This window comes from Coffea arabica, chromosome 11c (genome assembly GCF_036785885.1).
Source record: "Coffea arabica cultivar ET-39 chromosome 11c, Coffea Arabica ET-39 HiFi, whole genome shotgun sequence".
Taxonomy (NCBI): Eukaryota; Viridiplantae; Streptophyta; class Magnoliopsida; order Gentianales; family Rubiaceae; genus Coffea; species Coffea arabica.
The window spans coordinates 23,825,612-23,844,122 of NC_092330.1; the positions used below are offsets into that span (position 1 = coordinate 23,825,612).

Consider the following 18,511-nt stretch of genomic DNA (forward strand, 5'->3'; position numbering starts at 1 on the left):
ATGGTGCAAATCAACAAGAAAAAAATGTAAAAGTAAATAAATAAAAGGATGAGGGGAAATTCTTGAATTGACGCTTAGAATGAATTCGGGTCCAGAAAAGCCACACTGCTTCACAGGACGGGGCAGTTTAAAAGAATAAAGCGAAAGGAACATGGCGGGTGCGATCATACCAGCACTAATGCACCGGATCCCATCAGAACTCCGAAGTTAAGCGTGCTTGGGCGATAGTAGTACTAGGATGGGTGACCCCCTGGGAAGTCCTCGTGTTGCACCCCTCCCTTTTTTGTTTCGAAATCCAAATTTCCCCTTCGTTCTTTATGCTGTAGTAATTTAGCTCCGTCGGAACGATTGCTTTATATTTTGCTTCTCATCGAAGCATGAAGGCGGATCTGAAGGCGCGAGACAAGTCAGGAACGGTACGGCTGGATCGAAGCCCGGATCGTCGGTCAAAGTTGTCGGCGCAAATGTATAAGCGCAAGCGTGAAGGATCAATTTCAGGATAATTGAGAGTTGTTCGACGAGGGAAAAAAAAGGTGCAAAGCAACAAGAAAAAAATATAAAAGTAAATAAATAAAAGGATGAGAGGAAATTCATGAATTGACGCTTAGAATGAATTCGGGTCCAGAAAAGCCAAACTGCTTCACAGGACGTGACAGTTTAAAAGAATAAAGCGAAAGGAACATGGCGGGTGCGATCATACCAGCACTAATGCACCGGATCCCATCAGAACTTCGAAGTTAAGCGTGCTTGGGCGACAGTAGTACCAGGATGGGTGACCCTAGGCCGGTCAACGGGTCGGGTCTACACCCGGATCCGGATCGGATCCCTGAAATTTTTGCGGGTATGGGTAGGGATTTAATTCCGTTATCCGGATCCGGATCCGTTTTTTCAAACAAAAAAACGGGTCGGATACGGAATATAGTATTCCGACCCGTATTGGACCCGGATCCGGATATAAATGATTTAATAATTTATAAAAAATATATATTATCAATATAATTTGATTAGGATGATGTATTTGAGTAAAATCAATTTGATTTATTTTCGTATTTGGTTTTTTCTTTGCATTAGCTAGAAATTTGTTTACAAATATATCTTTTTCTCTTTTTTGTTAGAAATTATAAATTTTGGCAAATTTGTTCGGGTAGACCCGACCCGGATCCGAGACTCGCCGGGTCCGGATCCGGAACACAGAATAAAAGACCCGTCGGGTAAACGGGTCGGATCCGGGTCCGGGTCCGGAATAATGAATTCCGGCCCGGACCCGGCCCGTTGACACCCCTAGGTGACCCCCTGGGAAATCCTCGTGTTGCACCCCTCCCTTTTTTGTTTCGAAATCCAAATTTCCCCTTCGTTCTTTATGCTGTAGTAATTTAGCTCCGTCGGAACGATTGCTTTATATTTTGCTTCTCATCGAAGCATGAAGGCGGATCTGAAGGCGCGAGACAAGTCAGGAACGGTACGGGTGGATCGAAGCCCGGATCGTCGGTCAAAGTTGTCGGCGCAAATGTATAAGCGCAAGCGTGAAGGATCAATTTCAGGATAATTGAGAGTTGCGCGACGAGGGAAAAAAAAATGGTGCAAATCAACAAGAAAAAAATGTAAAAGTAAATAAATAAAAGGATGAGGGGAAATTCTTGAATTGACGCTTAAAATGAATTCGGGTCCAGAAAAGCCACACTGCTTCACAGGACGGGGCAGTTTAAAAGAATAAAGCGAAAGGAACATGGCGGGTGCGATCATACCAGCACTAATGCACCGGATCCCATCAGAACTCCGAAGTTAAGCGTGCTTGGGCGAGAGTAGTACTAGGATGGGTGACCCCCTGGGAAGTTCTCGTGTTGCACCCCTCCCTTTTTTGTTTCGAAATCCAAATTTCCCCTTCGTTCTTTATGCTGTAGTAATTTAGCTCCGTCGGAACGATTGCTTTATATTTTGCTTCTCATCGAAGCATGAAGGCGGATCTGAAGGCGCGAGACAAGTCAGGAACGGTACGGCTGGATCGAAGCCCGGATCGTCGGTCAAAGTTGTCGGCGCAAATGTATAAGCGCAAGCGTGAAGGATCAATTTCAGGATAATTGAGAGTTGTTCGACGAGGGAAAAAAAAGGTGCAAAGCAACAAGAAAAAAATATAAAAGTAAATAAATAAAAGGATGAGAGGAAATTCATGAATTGACGCTTAGAATGAATTCGGGTCCAGAAAAGCCAAACTGCTTCACAGGACGTGACAGTTTAAAAGAATAAAGCGAAAGGAACATGGCGGGTGCGATCATACCAGCACTAATGCACCGGATCCCATCAGAACTTCGAAGTTAAGCGTGCTTGGGCGACAGTAGTACCAGGATGGGTGACCCTAGGCCGGTCAACGGGTCGGGTCTACACCCGGATCCGGATCGGATCCCTGAAATTTTTGCGGGTATGGGTAGGGATTTAATTCCGTTATCCGGATCCGGATCCGTTTTTTCAAACAAAAAAACGGGTCGGATACGGAATATAGTATTCCGACCCGTATTAGACCCGGATCCGGATATAAATGATTTAATAATTTATAAAAAATATATATTATCAATATAATTTGATTAGGATGATGTATTTGAGTAAAATCAATTTGATTTATTTTCTTATTTGGTTTTTTCTTTGCATTAGCTAGAAATTTGTTTACAAATATATCTTTTTCTCTTTTTTGTTAGAAATTATAAATTTTGGCAAATTTGTTCGGGTAGACCCGACCCGGATCCGAGACTCGCCGGGTCCGGATCCGGAACACAGAATAAAAGACCCGTCGGGTAAACGGGTCGGATCCGGGTCCGGGTCCGGAATAATGAATTCCGGCCCGGACCCGGCCCGTTGACACCCCTAGGTGACCCCCTGGGAAATCCTCGTGTTGCACCCCTCCCTTTTTTGTTTCGAAATCCAAATTTCCCCTTCGCTCTTTATGCTGTAGTAATTTAGCTCCGTCGGAACGATTGCTTTATATTTTGCTTCTCATCGAAGCATGAAGGCGGATCTGAAGGCGCGAGACAAGTCAGGAACGGTACGGCTGGATCGAAGCCCGGATCGTCGGTCAAAGTTGTCGGCGCAAATGTATAAGCGCAAGCGTGAAGGATCAATTTCAGGATAATTGAGAGTTGCGCGACGAGGGAAAAAAAAATGGTGCAAATCAACAAGAAAAAAATGTAAAAGTAAATAAATAAAAGGATGAGGGGAAATTCTTGAATTGACGCTTAGAATGAATTCGGGTCCAGAAAAGCCACACTGCTTCACAGGACGGGGCAGTTTAAAAGAATAAAGCGAAAGGAACATGGCGGGTGCGATCATACCAGCACTAATGCACCGGATCCCATCAGAACTCCGAAGTTAAGCGTGCTTGGGCGATAGTAGTACTAGGATGGGTGACCCCCTGGGAAGTCCTCGTGTTGCACCCCTCCCTTTTTTGTTTCGAAATCCAAATTTCCCCTTCGTTCTTTATGCTGTAGTAATTTAGCTCCGTCGGAACGATTGCTTTATATTTTGCTTCTCATCGAAGCATGAAGGCGGATCTGAAGGCGCGAGACAAGTCAGGAACGGTACGGCTGGATCGAAACCCGGATCGTCGGTCAAAGTTGTCGGCGCAAATGTATAAGCGCAAGCGTGAAGGATCAATTTCAGGATAATTGAGAGTTGTTCGACGAGAGAAAAAAAAGGTGCAAAGCAACAAGAAAAAAATATAAAAGTAAATAAATAAAAGGATGAGAGGAAATTCATGAATTGACGCTTAGAATGAATTCGGGTCCAAAAAAGCCAAACTGCTTCACAGGACGTGGCAGTTTAAAAGAATAAAGCGAAAGGAACATGGCGGGTGCGATCATACCAGCACTAATGCACCGGATCCCATCAGAACTTCGAAGTTAAGCGTGCTTGGGCGACAGTAGTACTAGGATGGGTGACCCTAGGCCGGTCAACGGGTCGGGTCTACACCCGGATCCGGATCGGATCCCTGAAATTTTTGCGGGTATGGGTAGGGATTTAATTCCGTTATCCGGATCCGGATCCGTTTTTTCAAACAAAAAAACGGGTCGGATACGGAATATAGTATTCCGACCCGTATTAGACCCGGATCCGGATATAAATGATTTAATAATTTATAAAAAATATATATTATCAATATAATTTGATTAGGATGATGTATTTGAGTAAAATCAATTTGATTTATTTTCTTATTTGGTTTTTTCTTTGCATTAGCTAGAAATTTTTTACAAATATATCTTTTTCTCTTTTTTGTTAGAAATTATAAATTTTGGCAAATTTGTTCGGGTAGACCCGACCCGGATCCGAGACTCGCCGGGTCCGGATCCGGAACACCGAATAAAAGACCCGTCGGGTAAACGGGTCGGATCCGGGTCCGGGTCCGGAATAATGAATTCCGGCCCGGATCCGGCCCGTTGACACCCCTAGGTGACCCCCTGGGAAATCCTCGTGTTGCACCCCTCCCTTTTTTGTTTCGAAATCCAAATTTCCCCTTCGTTCTTTATGCTGTAGTAATTTAGCTCCGTCGGAACGATTGCTTTATATTTTGCTTCTCATCGAAGCATGAAGGCGGATCTGAAGGCGCGAGACAAGTCAGGAACGGTACGGCTGGATCGAAGCCCGGATCGTCGGTCAAAGTTGTCGGCGCAAATGTATAAGCGCAAGCGTGAAGGATCAATTTCAGGATAATTGAGAGTTGCGCGACGAGGGAAAAAAAAATGGTGCAAATCAACAAGAAAAAAATGTAAAAGTAAATAAATAAAAGGATGAGGGGAAATTCTTGAATTGACGCTTAGAATGAATTCGGGTCCAGAAAAGCCACACTGCTTCACAGGACGGGGCAGTTTAAAAGAATAAAGCGAAAGGAACATGGCGGGTGCGATCATACCAGCACTAATGCACCGGATCCCATCAGAACTCCGAAGTTAAGCGTGCTTGGGCGATAGTAGTACTAGGATGGGTGACCCCCTGGGAAGTCCTCGTGTTGCACCCCTCCCTTTTTTGTTTCGAAATCCAAATTTCCCCTTCGTTCTTTATGCTGTAGTAATTTAGCTCCGTCGGAACGATTGCTTTATATTTTGCTTCTCATCGAAGCATGAAGGCGGATCTGAAGGCGCGAGACAAGTCAGGAACGGTACGGCTGGATCGAAGCCCGGATCGTCGGTCAAAGTTGTCGGCGCAAATGTATAAGCGCAAGCGTGAAGGATCAATTTCAGGATAATTGAGAGTTGTTCGACGAGGGAAAAAAAAGGTGCAAAGCAACAAGAAAAAAATATAAAAGTAAATAAATAAAAGGATGAGAGGAAATTCATGAATTGACGCTTAGAATGAATTCGGGTCCAGAAAAGCCAAACTGCTTCACAGGACGTGACAGTTTAAAAGAATAAAGCGAAAGGAACATGGCGGGTGCGATCATACCAGCACTAATGCACCGGATCCCATCAGAACTTCGAAGTTAAGCGTGCTTGGGCGACAGTAGTACCAGGATGGGTGACCCTCGGCCGGTCAACGGGTCGGGTCTACACCCGGATCCGGATCGGATCCCTGAAATTTTTGCGGGTATGGGTAGGGATTTAATTCCGTTATCCGGATCCGGATCCGTTTTTTCAAACAAAAAAACGGGTCGGATACGGAATATAGTATTCCGACCCGTATTGGACCCGGATCCGGATATAAATGATTTAATAATTTATAAAAAATATATATTATCAATATAATTTGATTAGGATGATGTATTTGAGTAAAATCAATTTGATTTATTTTCGTATTTGGTTTTTTCTTTGCATTAGCTAGAAATTTGTTTACAAATATATCTTTTTCTCTTTTTTGTTAGAAATTATAAATTTTGGCAAATTTGTTCGGGTAGACCCGACCCGGATCCGAGACTCGCCGGGTCCGGATCCGGAACACAGAATAAAAGACCCGTCGGGTAAACGGGTCGGATCCGGGTCCGGGTCCGGAATAATGAATTCCGGCCCGGACCCGGCCCGTTGACACCCCTAGGTGACCCCCTGGGAAATCCTCGTGTTGCACCCCTCCCTTTTTTGTTTCGAAATCCAAATTTCCCCTTCGTTCTTTATGCTGTAGTAATTTAGCTCCGTCGGAACGATTGCTTTATATTTTGCTTCTCATCGAAGCATGAAGGCGGATCTGAAGGCGCGAGACAAGTCAGGAACGGTACGGGTGGATCGAAGCCCGGATCGTCGGTCAAAGTTGTCGGCGCAAATGTATAAGCGCAAGCGTGAAGGATCAATTTCAGGATAATTGAGAGTTGCGCGACGAGGGAAAAAAAAATGGTGCAAATCAACAAGAAAAAAATGTAAAAGTAAATAAATAAAAGGATGAGGGGAAATTCTTGAATTGACGCTTAAAATGAATTCGGGTCCAGAAAAGCCACACTGCTTCACAGGACGGGGCAGTTTAAAAGAATAAAGCGAAAGGAACATGGCGGGTGCGATCATACCAGCACTAATGCACCGGATCCCATCAGAACTCCGAAGTTAAGCGTGCTTGGGCGAGAGTAGTACTAGGATGGGTGACCCCCTGGGAAGTTCTCGTGTTGCACCCCTCCCTTTTTTGTTTCGAAATCCAAATTTCCCCTTCGTTCTTTATGCTGTAGTAATTTAGCTCCGTCGGAACGATTGCTTTAAATTTTGCTTCTCATCGAAGCATGAAGGCGGATCTGAAGGCGCGAGACAAGTCAGGAACGGTACGGCTGGATCGAAGCCCGGATCGTCGGTCAAAGTTGTCGGCGCAAATGTATAAGCGCAAGCGTGAAGGATCAATTTCAGGATAATTGAGACTTGTTCGACGAGGGAAAAAAAAGGTGCAAAGCAACAAGAAAAAAATATAAAAGTAAATAAATAAAAGGATGAGAGGAAATTCATGAATTGACGCTTAGAATGAATTCGGGTCCAGAAAAGCCAAACTGCTTCACAGGACGTGACAGTTTAAAAGAATAAAGCGAAAGGAACATGGCGGGTGCGATCATACCAGCACTAATGCACCGGATCCCATCAGAACTTCGAAGTTAAGCGTGCTTGGGCGACAGTAGTACTAGGATGGGTGATCCTAGGCCGGTCAACGGGTCGGGTCTACACCCGGATCCGGATCGGATCCCTGAAATTTTTGCGTGTATGGGTAGGGATTTAATTCCGTTATCCGACCCGTATTAGACCCGGATCCGGATATAAATGATTTAATAATTTATAAAAAATATATATTATCAATATAATTTGATTAGGATGATGTATTTGAGTAAAATCAATTTGATTTATTTTCTTATTTGGTTTTTTCTTTGCATTAGCTAGAAATTTTTTACAAATATATCTTTTTCTCTTTTTTGTTAGAAATTATAAATTTTGGCAAATTTGTTCGGGTAGACCCGACCCGGATCCGAGACTCGCCGGGTCCGGATCCGGAACACCGAATAAAAGACCCGTCGGGTAAACGGGTCGGATCCGGGTCCGGGTCCGGAATAATGAATTCCGGCCCGGATCCGGCCCGTTGACACCCCTAGGTGACCCCCTGGGAAATCCTCGTGTTGCACCCCTCCCTTTTTTGTTTCGAAATCCAAATTTCCCCTTCGTTCTTTATGCTGTAGTAATTTAGCTCCGTCGGAACGATTGCTTTATATTTTGCTTCTCATCGAAGCATGAAGGCGGATCTGAAGGCGCGAGACAAGTCAGGAACGGTACGGCTGGATCGAAGCCCGGATCGTCGGTCAAAGTTGTCGGCGCAAATGTATAAGCGCAAGCGTGAAGGATCAATTTCAGGATAATTGAGAGTTGCGCGACGAGGGAAAAAAAAATGGTGCAAATCAACAAGAAAAAAATGTAAAAGTAAATAAATAAAAGGATGAGGGGAAATTCTTGAATTGACGCTTAGAATGAATTCGGGTCCAGAAAAGCCACACTGCTTCACAGGACGGGGCAGTTTAAAAGAATAAAGCGAAAGGAACATGGCGGGTGCGATCATACCAGCACTAATGCACCGGATCCCATCAGAACTCCGAAGTTAAGCGTGCTTGGGCGAGAGTAGTACTAGGATGGGTGACCCCCTGGGAAGTCCTCGTGTTGCACCCCTCCCTTTTTTGTTTCGAAATCCAAATTTCCCCTTCGTTCTTTATGCTGTAGTAATTTAGCTCCGTCGGAACGATTGCTTTATATTTTGCTTCTCATCGAAGCATGAAGGCGGATCTGAAGGCGCGAGACAAGTCAGGAACGGTACGGCTGGATCGAAGCCCGGATCGTCGGTCAAAGTTGTCGGCGCAAATGTATAAGCGCAAGCGTGAAGGATCAATTTCAGGATAATTGAGACTTGTTCGACGAGGGAAAAAAAAGGTGCAAAGCAACAAGAAAAAAATATAAAAGTAAATAAATAAAAGGATGAGAGGAAATTCATGAATTGACGCTTAGAATGAATTCGGGTCCAGAAAATCCAAACTGCTTCACAGGACGTGACAGTTTAAAAGAATAAAGCGAAAGGAACATGGCGGGTGCGATCATACCAGCACTAATGCACCGGATCCCATCAGAACTTCGAAGTTAAGCGTGCTTGGGCGACAGTAGTACTAGGATGGGTGACCCTAGGCCGGTCAACGGGTCGGGTCTACACCCGGATCCGGATCGGATCCCTGAAATTTTTGCGGGTATGGGTAGGGATTTAATTCCGTTATCCGGATCCGGATCCGTTTTTTCAAACAAAAAAACGGGTCGGATACGGAATATAGTATTCCGACCCGTATTAGACCCGGATCCGGATATAAATGATTTAATAATTTATAAAAAATATATATTATCAATATAATTTGATTAGGATGATGTATTTGAGTAAAATCAATTTGATTTATTTTCTTATTTGGTTTTTTCTTTGCATTAGCTAGAAATTTTTTACAAATATATCTTTTTCTCTTTTTTGTTAGAAATTATAAATTTTGGCAAATTTGTTCGGGTAGACCCGACCCGGATCCGAGACTCGCCGGGTCCGGATCCGGAACACCGAATAAAAGACCCGTCGGGTAAACGGGTCGGATCCGGGTCCGGGTCCGGAATAATGAATTCCGGCCCGGATCCGGCCCGTTGACACCCCTAGGTGACCCCCTGGGAAATCCTCGTGTTGCACCCCTCCCTTTTTTGTTTCGAAATCCAAATTTCCCCTTCGTTCTTTATGCTGTAGTAATTTAGCTCCGTCGGAACGATTGCTTTATATTTTGCTTCTCATCGAAGCATGAAGGCGGATCTGAAGGCGCGAGACAAGTCAGGAACGGTACGGCTGGATCGAAGCCCGGATCGTCGGTCAAAGTTGTCGGCGCAAATGTATAAGCGCAAGCGTGAAGGATCAATTTCAGGATAATTGAGAGTTGCGCGACGAGGGAAAAAAAAATGGTGCAAATCAACAAGAAAAAAATGTAAAAGTAAATAAATAAAAGGATGAGGGGAAATTCTTGAATTGACGCTTAGAATGAATTCGGGTCCAGAAAAGCCACACTGCTTCACAGGACGGGGCAGTTTAAAAGAATAAAGCGAAAGGAACATGGCGGGTGCGATCATACCAGCACTAATGCACCGGATCCCATCAGAACTCCGAAGTTAAGCGTGCTTGGGCGATAGTAGTACTAGGATGGGTGACCCCCTGGGAAGTCCTCGTGTTGCACCCCTCCCTTTTTTGTTTCGAAATCCAAATTTCCCCTTCGTTCTTTATGCTGTAGTAATTTAGCTCCGTCGGAACGATTGCTTTATATTTTGCTTCTCATCGAAGCATGAAGGCGGATCTGAAGGCGCGAGACAAGTCAGGAACGGTACGGCTGGATCGAAGCCCGGATCGTCGGTCAAAGTTGTCGGCGCAAATGTATAAGCGCAAGCGTGAAGGATCAATTTCAGGATAATTGAGAGTTGTTCGACGAGGGAAAAAAAAGGTGCAAAGCAACAAGAAAAAAATATAAAAGTAAATAAATAAAAGGATGAGAGGAAATTCATGAATTGACGCTTAGAATGAATTCGGGTCCAGAAAAGCCAAACTGCTTCACAGGACGTGACAGTTTAAAAGAATAAAGCGAAAGGAACATGGCGGGTGCGATCATACCAGCACTAATGCACCGGATCCCATCAGAACTTCGAAGTTAAGCGTGCTTGGGCGACAGTAGTACCAGGATGGGTGACCCTCGGCCGGTCAACGGGTCGGGTCTACACCCGGATCCGGATCGGATCCCTGAAATTTTTGCGGGTATGGGTAGGGATTTAATTCCGTTATCCGGATCCGGATCCGTTTTTTCAAACAAAAAAACGGGTCGGATACGGAATATAGTATTCCGACCCGTATTGGACCCGGATCCGGATATAAATGATTTAATAATTTATAAAAAATATATATTATCAATATAATTTGATTAGGATGATGTATTTGAGTAAAATCAATTTGATTTATTTTCGTATTTGGTTTTTTCTTTGCATTAGCTAGAAATTTGTTTACAAATATATCTTTTTCTCTTTTTTGTTAGAAATTATAAATTTTGGCAAATTTGTTCGGGTAGACCCGACCCGGATCCGAGACTCGCCGGGTCCGGATCCGGAACACAGAATAAAAGACCCGTCGGGTAAACGGGTCGGATCCGGGTCCGGGTCCGGAATAATGAATTCCGGCCCGGACCCGGCCCGTTGACACCCCTAGGTGACCCCCTGGGAAATCCTCGTGTTGCACCCCTCCCTTTTTTGTTTCGAAATCCAAATTTCCCCTTCGTTCTTTATGCTGTAGTAATTTAGCTCCGTCGGAACGATTGCTTTATATTTTGCTTCTCATCGAAGCATGAAGGCGGATCTGAAGGCGCGAGACAAGTCAGGAACGGTACGGGTGGATCGAAGCCCGGATCGTCGGTCAAAGTTGTCGGCGCAAATGTATAAGCGCAAGCGTGAAGGATCAATTTCAGGATAATTGAGAGTTGCGCGACGAGGGAAAAAAAAATGGTGCAAATCAACAAGAAAAAAATGTAAAAGTAAATAAATAAAAGGATGAGGGGAAATTCTTGAATTGACGCTTAAAATGAATTCGGGTCCAGAAAAGCCACACTGCTTCACAGGACGGGGCAGTTTAAAAGAATAAAGCGAAAGGAACATGGCGGGTGCGATCATACCAGCACTAATGCACCGGATCCCATCAGAACTCCGAAGTTAAGCGTGCTTGGGCGAGAGTAGTACTAGGATGGGTGACCCCCTGGGAAGTTCTCGTGTTGCACCCCTCCCTTTTTTGTTTCGAAATCCAAATTTCCCCTTCGTTCTTTATGCTGTAGTAATTTAGCTCCGTCGGAACGATTGCTTTAAATTTTGCTTCTCATCGAAGCATGAAGGCGGATCTGAAGGCGCGAGACAAGTCAGGAACGGTACGGCTGGATCGAAGCCCGGATCGTCGGTCAAAGTTGTCGGCGCAAATGTATAAGCGCAAGCGTGAAGGATCAATTTCAGGATAATTGAGACTTGTTCGACGAGGGAAAAAAAAGGTGCAAAGCAACAAGAAAAAAATATAAAAGTAAATAAATAAAAGGATGAGAGGAAATTCATGAATTGACGCTTAGAATGAATTCGGGTCCAGAAAAGCCAAACTGCTTCACAGGACGTGACAGTTTAAAAGAATAAAGCGAAAGGAACATGGCGGGTGCGATCATACCAGCACTAATGCACCGGATCCCATCAGAACTTCGAAGTTAAGCGTGCTTGGGCGACAGTAGTACTAGGATGGGTGATCCTAGGCCGGTCAACGGGTCGGGTCTACACCCGGATCCGGATCGGATCCCTGAAATTTTTGCGTGTATGGGTAGGGATTTAATTCCGTTATCCGACCCGTATTAGACCCGGATCCGGATATAAATGATTTAATAATTTATAAAAAATATATATTATCAATATAATTTGATTAGGATGATGTATTTGAGTAAAATCAATTTGATTTATTTTCTTATTTGGTTTTTTCTTTGCATTAGCTAGAAATTTTTTACAAATATATCTTTTTCTCTTTTTTGTTAGAAATTATAAATTTTGGCAAATTTGTTCGGGTAGACCCGACCCGGATCCGAGACTCGCCGGGTCCGGATCCGGAACACCGAATAAAAGACCCGTCGGGTAAACGGGTCGGATCCGGGTCCGGGTCCGGAATAATGAATTCCGGCCCGGATCCGGCCCGTTGACACCCCTAGGTGACCCCCTGGGAAATCCTCGTGTTGCACCCCTCCCTTTTTTGTTTCGAAATCCAAATTTCCCCTTCGTTCTTTATGCTGTAGTAATTTAGCTCCGTCGGAACGATTGCTTTATATTTTGCTTCTCATCGAAGCATGAAGGCGGATCTGAAGGCGCGAGACAAGTCAGGAACGGTACGGCTGGATCGAAGCCCGGATCGTCGGTCAAAGTTGTCGGCGCAAATGTATAAGCGCAAGCGTGAAGGATCAATTTCAGGATAATTGAGAGTTGCGCGACGAGGGAAAAAAAAATGGTGCAAATCAACAAGAAAAAAATGTAAAAGTAAATAAATAAAAGGATGAGGGGAAATTCTTGAATTGACGCTTAGAATGAATTCGGGTCCAGAAAAGCCACACTGCTTCACAGGACGGGGCAGTTTAAAAGAATAAAGCGAAAGGAACATGGCGGGTGCGATCATACCAGCACTAATGCACCGGATCCCATCAGAACTCCGAAGTTAAGCGTGCTTGGGCGATAGTAGTACTAGGATGGGTGACCCCCTGGGAAGTCCTCGTGTTGCACCCCTCCCTTTTTTGTTTCGAAATCCAAATTTCCCCTTCGTTCTTTATGCTGTAGTAATTTAGCTCCGTCGGAACGATTGCTTTATATTTTGCTTCTCATCGAAGCATGAAGGCGGATCTGAAGGCGCGAGACAAGTCAGGAACGGTACGGCTGGATCGAAGCCCGGATCGTCGGTCAAAGTTGTCGGCGCAAATGTATAAGCGCAAGCGTGAAGGATCAATTTCAGGATAATTGAGAGTTGTTCGACGAGGGAAAAAAAAGGTGCAAAGCAACAAGAAAAAAATATAAAAGTAAATAAATAAAAGGATGAGAGGAAATTCATGAATTGACGCTTAGAATGAATTCGGGTCCAGAAAAGCCAAACTGCTTCACAGGACGTGACAGTTTAAAAGAATAAAGCGAAAGGAACATGGCGGGTGCGATCATACCAGCACTAATGCACCGGATCCCATCAGAACTTCGAAGTTAAGCGTGCTTGGGCGACAGTAGTACCAGGATGGGTGACCCTAGGCCGGTCAACGGGTCGGGTCTACACCCGGATCCGGATCGGATCCCTGAAATTTTTGCGGGTATGGGTAGGGATTTAATTCCGTTATCCGGATCCGGATCCGTTTTTTCAAACAAAAAAACGGGTCGGATACGGAATATAGTATTCCGACCCGTATTAGACCCGGATCCGGATATAAATGATTTAATAATTTATAAAAAATATATATTATCAATATAATTTGATTAGGATGATGTATTTGAGTAAAATCAATTTGATTTATTTTCTTATTTGGTTTTTTCTTTGCATTAGCTAGAAATTTGTTTACAAATATATCTTTTTCTCTTTTTTGTTAGAAATTATAAATTTTGGCAAATTTGTTCGGGTAGACCCGACCCGGATCCGAGACTCGCCGGGTCCGGATCCGGAACACAGAATAAAAGACCCGTCGGGTAAACGGGTCGGATCCGGGTCCGGGTCCGGAATAATGAATTCCGGCCCGGACCCGGCCCGTTGACACCCCTAGGTGACCCCCTGGGAAATCCTCGTGTTGCACCCCTCCCTTTTTTGTTTCGAAATCCAAATTTCCCCTTCGTTCTTTATGCTGTAGTAATTTAGCTCCGTCGGAACGATTGCTTTATATTTTGCTTCTCATCGAAGCATGAAGGCGGATCTGAAGGCGCGAGACAAGTCAGGAACGGTACGGCTGGATCGAATCCCGGATCGTCGGTCAAAGTTGTCGGCGCAAATGTATAAGCGCAAGCGTGAAGGATCAATTTCAGGATAATTGAGAGTTGCGCGACGAGGGAAAAAAAAATGGTGCAAATCAACAAGAAAAAAATGTAAAAGTAAATAAATAAAAGGATGAGGGGAAATTCTTGAATTGACGCTTAGAATGAATTCGGGTCCAGAAAAGCCACACTGCTTCACAGGACGGGGCAGTTTAAAAGAATAAAACGAAAGGAACATGGCGGGTGCGATCATACCAGCACTAATGCACCGGATCCCATCAGAACTCCGAAGTTAAGCGTGCTTGGGCGAGAGTAGTACTAGGATGGGTGACCCCCTGGGAAGTCCTCGTGTTGCACCCCTCCCTTTTTTGTTTCGAAATCCAAATTTCCCCTTCGTTCTTTATGCTGTAGTAATTTAGCTCCGTCGGAACGATTGCTTTAAATTTTGCTTCTCATCGAAGCATGAAGGCGGATCTGAAGGCGCGAGACAAGTCAGGAACGGTACGGCTGGATCGAAGCCCGGATCGTCGGTCAAAGTTGTCGGCGCAAATGTATAAGCGCAAGCGTGAAGAATCAATTTCAGGATAATTGAGACTTGTTCGACGAGGGAAAAAAAAGGTGCAAAGCAACAAGAAAAAAATATAAAAGTAAATAAATAAAAGGATGAGAGGAAATTCATGAATTGACGCTTAGAATGAATTCGGGTCCAGAAAAGCCAAACTGCTTCACAGGACGTGACAGTTTAAAAGAATAAAGCGAAAGGAACATGGCGGGTGCGATCATACCAGCACTAATGCACCGGATCCCATCAGAACTTCGAAGTTAAGCGTGCTTGGGCGACAGTAGTACTAGGATGGGTGATCCTAGGCCGGTCAACGGGTCGGGTCTACACCCGGATCCGGATCGGATCCCTGAAATTTTTGCGTGTATGGGTAGGGATTTAATTCCGTTATCCGGATCCGGATCCGTTTTTTCAAACAAAAAAACGGGTCGGATACGGAATATAGTATTCCGACCCGTATTAGACCCGGATCCGGATATAAATGATTTAATAATTTATAAAAAATATATATTATCAATATAATTTGATTAGGATGATGTATTTGAGTAAAATCAATTTGATTTATTTTCTTATTTGGTTTTTTCTTTGCATTAGCTAGAAATTTGTTTACAAATATATCTTTTTCTCTTTTTTGTTAGAAATTATAAATTTTGGCAAATTTGTTCGGGTAGACCCGACCCGGATCCGAGACTCGCCGGGTCCGGATCCGGAACACCGAATAAAAGACCCGTCGGGTAAACGGGTCGGATCCGGGTCCGGGTCCGGAATAATGAATTCCGGCCCGGACCCGGCCCGTTGACACCCCTAGGTGACCCCCTGGGAAATCCTCGTGTTGCACCCCTCCCTTTTTTGTTTCGAAATCCAAATTTCCCCTTCGTTCTTTATGCTGTAGTAATTTAGCTCCGTCGGAACGATTGCTTTATATTTTGCTTCTCATCGAAGCATGAAGGCGGATCTGAAGGCGCGAGACAAGTCAGGAACGGTACGGCTGGATCGAAGCCCGGATCGTCGGTCAAAGTTGTCGGCGCAAATGTATAAGCGCAAGCGTGAAGGATCAATTTCAGGATAATTGAGAGTTGCGCGACGAGGGAAAAAAAAATGGTGCAAATCAACAAGAAAAAAATGTAAAAGTAAATAAATAAAAGGATGAGGGAAAATTCTTGAATTGACGCTTAGAATGAATTCGGGTCCAGAAAAGCCACACTGCTTCACAGGACGGGGCAGTTTAAAAGAATAAAGCGAAAGGAACATGGCGGGTGCGATCATACCAGCACTAATGCACCGGATCCCATCAGAACTCCGAAGTTAAGCGTGTTTGGGCGAGAGTAGTACTAGGATGGGTGACCCCCTGGGAAGTCCTCGTGTTGCACCCCTCCCTTTTTTGTTTCGAAATCCAAATTTCCCCTTCGTTCTTTATGCTGTAGTAATTTAGCTCCGTCGGAACGATTGCTTTATATTTTGCTTCTCATCGAAGCATGAAGGCGGATCTGAAGGCGCGAGACAAGTCAGGAACGGTACGGCTGGATCGAAGCCCGGATCGTCGGTCAAAGTTGTCGGCGCAAATGTATAAGCGCAAGCGTGAAGGATCAATTTCAGGATAATTGAGAGTTGTTCGACGAGGGAAAAAAAAGGTGCAAAGCAACAAGAAAAAAATATAAAAGTAAATAAATAAAAGGATGAGAGGAAATTCATGAATTGACGCTTAGAATGAATTCGGGTCCAGAAAAGCCAAACTGCTTCACAGGACGTGACAGTTTAAAAGAATAAAGCGAAAGGAACATGGCGGGTGCGATCATACCAGCACTAATGCACCGGATCCCATCAGAACTTCGAAGTTAAGCGTGCTTGGGCGACAGTAGTACCAGGATGGGTGACCCTAGGCCGGTCAACGGGTCGGGTCTACACCCGGATCCGGATCGGATCCCTGAAATTTTTGCGGGTATGGGTAGGGATTTAATTCCGTTATCCGGATCCGGATCCGTTTTTTCAAACAAAAAAACGGGTCGGATACGGAATATAGTATTCCGACCCGTATTAGACCCGGATCCGGATATAAATGATTTAATAATTTATAAAAAATATATATTATCAATATAATTTGATTAGGATGATGTATTTGAGTAAAATCAATTTGATTTATTTTCTTATTTGGTTTTTTCTTTGCATTAGCTAGAAATTTGTTTACAAATATATCTTTTTCTCTTTTTTGTTAGAAATTATAAATTTTGGCAAATTTGTTCGGGTAGACCCGACCCGGATCCGAGACTCGCCGGGTCCGGATCCGGAACACCGAATAAAAGACCCGTCGGGTAAACGGGTCGGATCCGGGTCCGGGTCCGGAATAATGAATTCCGGCCCGGACCCGGCCCGTTGACACCCCTAGGTGACCCCCTGGGAAATCCTCGTGTTGCACCCCTCCCTTTTTTGTTTCGAAATCCAAATTTCCCCTTCGTTCTTTATGCTGTAGTAATTTAGCTCCGTCGGAACGATTGCTTTATATTTTGCTTCTCATCGAAGCATGAAGGCGGATCTGAAGGCGCGAGACAAGTCAGGAACGGTACGGCTGGATCGAATCCCGGATCGTCGGTCAAAGTTGTCGGCGCAAATGTATAAGCGCAAGCGTGAAGGATCAATTTCAGGATAATTGAGAGTTGCGCGACGAGGGAAAAAAAAATGGTGCAAATCAACAAGAAAAAAATGTAAAAGTAAATAAATAAAAGGATGAGGGGAAATTCTTGAATTGACGCTTAGAATGAATTCGGGTCCAGAAAAGCCACACTGCTTCACAGGACGGGGCAGTTTAAAAGAATAAAGCGAAAGGAACATGGCGGGTGCGATCATACCAGCACTAATGCACCGGATCCCATCAGAACTCCGAAGTTAAGCGTGCTTGGGCGAGAGTAGTACTAGGATGGGTGACCCCCTGGGAAGTCCTCGTGTTGCACCCCTCCCTTTTTTGTTTCGAAATCCAAATTTCCCCTTCGTTCTTTATGCTGTAGTAATTTAGCTCCGTCGGAACGATTGCTTTATATTTTGCTTCTCATCGAAGCATGAAGGCGGATCTGAAGGCGCGAGACAAGTCAGGAACGGTACGGCTGGATCGAAGCCCGGATCGTCGGTCAAAGTTGTCGGCGCAAATGTATAAGCGCAAGCGTGAAGGATCAATTTCAGGATAATTGAGAGTTGTTCGACGAGAGAAAAAAAAGGTGCAAAGCAACAAGAAAAAAATATAAAAGTAAATAAATAAAAGGATGAGAGGAAATTCATGAATTGACGCTTAGAATGAATTCGGGTCCAGAAAAGCCAAACTGCTTCACAGGACGTGACAGTTTAAAAGAATAAAGCGAAAGGAACATGGCGGGTGCGATCATACCAGCACTAATGCACCGGATCCCATCAGAACTTCGAAGTTAAGCGTGCTTGGGCGACAGTAGTACCAGGATGGGTGACCCTAGGCCGGTCAACGGGTCGGGTCTACACCCGGATCCGGATCGGATCCCTGAAATTTTTGCGGGTATGGGTAGGGATTTAATTCCGTTATCCGGATCCGGATCCGTTTTTTCAAACAAAAAAACGGGTCGGATACGGAATATAGTATTCCGACCCGTATTGGACCCGGATCCGGATATAAATGATTTAATAATTTATAAAAAATATATATTATCAATATAATTTGATTAGGATGATGTATTTGAGTAAAATCAATTTGATTTATTTTCGTATTTGGTTTTTTCTTTGCATTAGCTAGAAATTTGTTTACAAATATATCTTTTTCTCTTTTTTGTTAGAAATTATAAATTTTGGCAAATTTGTTCGGGTAGACCCGACCCGGATCCGAGACTCGCCGGGTCCGGATCCGGAACACAGAATAAAAGACCCGTCGGGTAAACGGGTCGGATCCGGGTCCGGGTCCGGAATAATGAATTCCGGCCCGGACCCGGCCCGTTGACACCCCTAGGTGACCCCCTGGGAAATCCTC

The 18,511-nt window shown here is 44.3% G+C and overlaps 12 non-coding genes and 12 pseudogenes across 12 annotated transcripts; all 24 read left to right on the forward strand.

Moving 5' to 3' along the window:
* Positions 1–156: 156 nt before the first annotated feature.
* On the forward strand, positions 157–275 carry LOC140017861 (5S ribosomal RNA). Its single transcript, XR_011824167.1, has one exon. It is a non-coding gene; the product is annotated as a 5S ribosomal RNA (ribosomal RNA).
* Positions 276–686: 411 nt separating this feature from the next.
* On the forward strand, positions 687–804 carry LOC140020290 (5S ribosomal RNA; annotated as a pseudogene).
* A 927-nt stretch (positions 805–1,731) lies between these two features.
* Positions 1,732–1,850, forward strand: LOC140018160 (5S ribosomal RNA). Its single transcript, XR_011824462.1, has one exon. It is a non-coding gene; the product is annotated as a 5S ribosomal RNA (ribosomal RNA).
* A 411-nt stretch (positions 1,851–2,261) lies between these two features.
* On the forward strand, positions 2,262–2,379 carry LOC140020291 (5S ribosomal RNA; annotated as a pseudogene).
* Positions 2,380–3,306: 927 nt separating this feature from the next.
* LOC140017862 (5S ribosomal RNA) lies at positions 3,307–3,425 on the forward strand. Its single transcript, XR_011824168.1, has one exon. It is a non-coding gene; the product is annotated as a 5S ribosomal RNA (ribosomal RNA).
* A 411-nt stretch (positions 3,426–3,836) lies between these two features.
* Positions 3,837–3,954, forward strand: LOC140019858 (5S ribosomal RNA; annotated as a pseudogene).
* A 926-nt stretch (positions 3,955–4,880) lies between these two features.
* LOC140017863 (5S ribosomal RNA) lies at positions 4,881–4,999 on the forward strand. The gene has a single exon (XR_011824169.1). It is a non-coding gene; the product is annotated as a 5S ribosomal RNA (ribosomal RNA).
* Positions 5,000–5,410: 411 nt separating this feature from the next.
* On the forward strand, positions 5,411–5,528 carry LOC140019988 (5S ribosomal RNA; annotated as a pseudogene).
* Positions 5,529–6,455: 927 nt separating this feature from the next.
* Positions 6,456–6,574, forward strand: LOC140018269 (5S ribosomal RNA). Its single transcript, XR_011824506.1, has one exon. It is a non-coding gene; the product is annotated as a 5S ribosomal RNA (ribosomal RNA).
* A 411-nt stretch (positions 6,575–6,985) lies between these two features.
* Positions 6,986–7,103, forward strand: LOC140020611 (5S ribosomal RNA; annotated as a pseudogene).
* An 868-nt stretch (positions 7,104–7,971) lies between these two features.
* LOC140017382 (5S ribosomal RNA) lies at positions 7,972–8,090 on the forward strand. The gene has a single exon (XR_011823692.1). It is a non-coding gene; the product is annotated as a 5S ribosomal RNA (ribosomal RNA).
* A 411-nt stretch (positions 8,091–8,501) lies between these two features.
* LOC140019859 (5S ribosomal RNA) lies at positions 8,502–8,619 on the forward strand (annotated as a pseudogene).
* Positions 8,620–9,545: 926 nt separating this feature from the next.
* Positions 9,546–9,664, forward strand: LOC140017864 (5S ribosomal RNA). The gene has a single exon (XR_011824170.1). It is a non-coding gene; the product is annotated as a 5S ribosomal RNA (ribosomal RNA).
* Positions 9,665–10,075: 411 nt separating this feature from the next.
* LOC140019990 (5S ribosomal RNA) lies at positions 10,076–10,193 on the forward strand (annotated as a pseudogene).
* A 927-nt stretch (positions 10,194–11,120) lies between these two features.
* On the forward strand, positions 11,121–11,239 carry LOC140018379 (5S ribosomal RNA). Its single transcript, XR_011824517.1, has one exon. It is a non-coding gene; the product is annotated as a 5S ribosomal RNA (ribosomal RNA).
* A 411-nt stretch (positions 11,240–11,650) lies between these two features.
* LOC140020612 (5S ribosomal RNA) lies at positions 11,651–11,768 on the forward strand (annotated as a pseudogene).
* Positions 11,769–12,636: 868 nt separating this feature from the next.
* On the forward strand, positions 12,637–12,755 carry LOC140017865 (5S ribosomal RNA). Its single transcript, XR_011824171.1, has one exon. It is a non-coding gene; the product is annotated as a 5S ribosomal RNA (ribosomal RNA).
* Positions 12,756–13,166: 411 nt separating this feature from the next.
* Positions 13,167–13,284, forward strand: LOC140020292 (5S ribosomal RNA; annotated as a pseudogene).
* Positions 13,285–14,211: 927 nt separating this feature from the next.
* LOC140017383 (5S ribosomal RNA) lies at positions 14,212–14,330 on the forward strand. Its single transcript, XR_011823693.1, has one exon. It is a non-coding gene; the product is annotated as a 5S ribosomal RNA (ribosomal RNA).
* A 411-nt stretch (positions 14,331–14,741) lies between these two features.
* LOC140020613 (5S ribosomal RNA) lies at positions 14,742–14,859 on the forward strand (annotated as a pseudogene).
* Positions 14,860–15,786: 927 nt separating this feature from the next.
* LOC140017651 (5S ribosomal RNA) lies at positions 15,787–15,905 on the forward strand. Its single transcript, XR_011823958.1, has one exon. It is a non-coding gene; the product is annotated as a 5S ribosomal RNA (ribosomal RNA).
* Positions 15,906–16,316: 411 nt separating this feature from the next.
* On the forward strand, positions 16,317–16,434 carry LOC140020293 (5S ribosomal RNA; annotated as a pseudogene).
* A 927-nt stretch (positions 16,435–17,361) lies between these two features.
* LOC140017384 (5S ribosomal RNA) lies at positions 17,362–17,480 on the forward strand. Its single transcript, XR_011823694.1, has one exon. It is a non-coding gene; the product is annotated as a 5S ribosomal RNA (ribosomal RNA).
* A 411-nt stretch (positions 17,481–17,891) lies between these two features.
* Positions 17,892–18,009, forward strand: LOC140020294 (5S ribosomal RNA; annotated as a pseudogene).
* Positions 18,010–18,511: the final 502 nt, after the last annotated feature.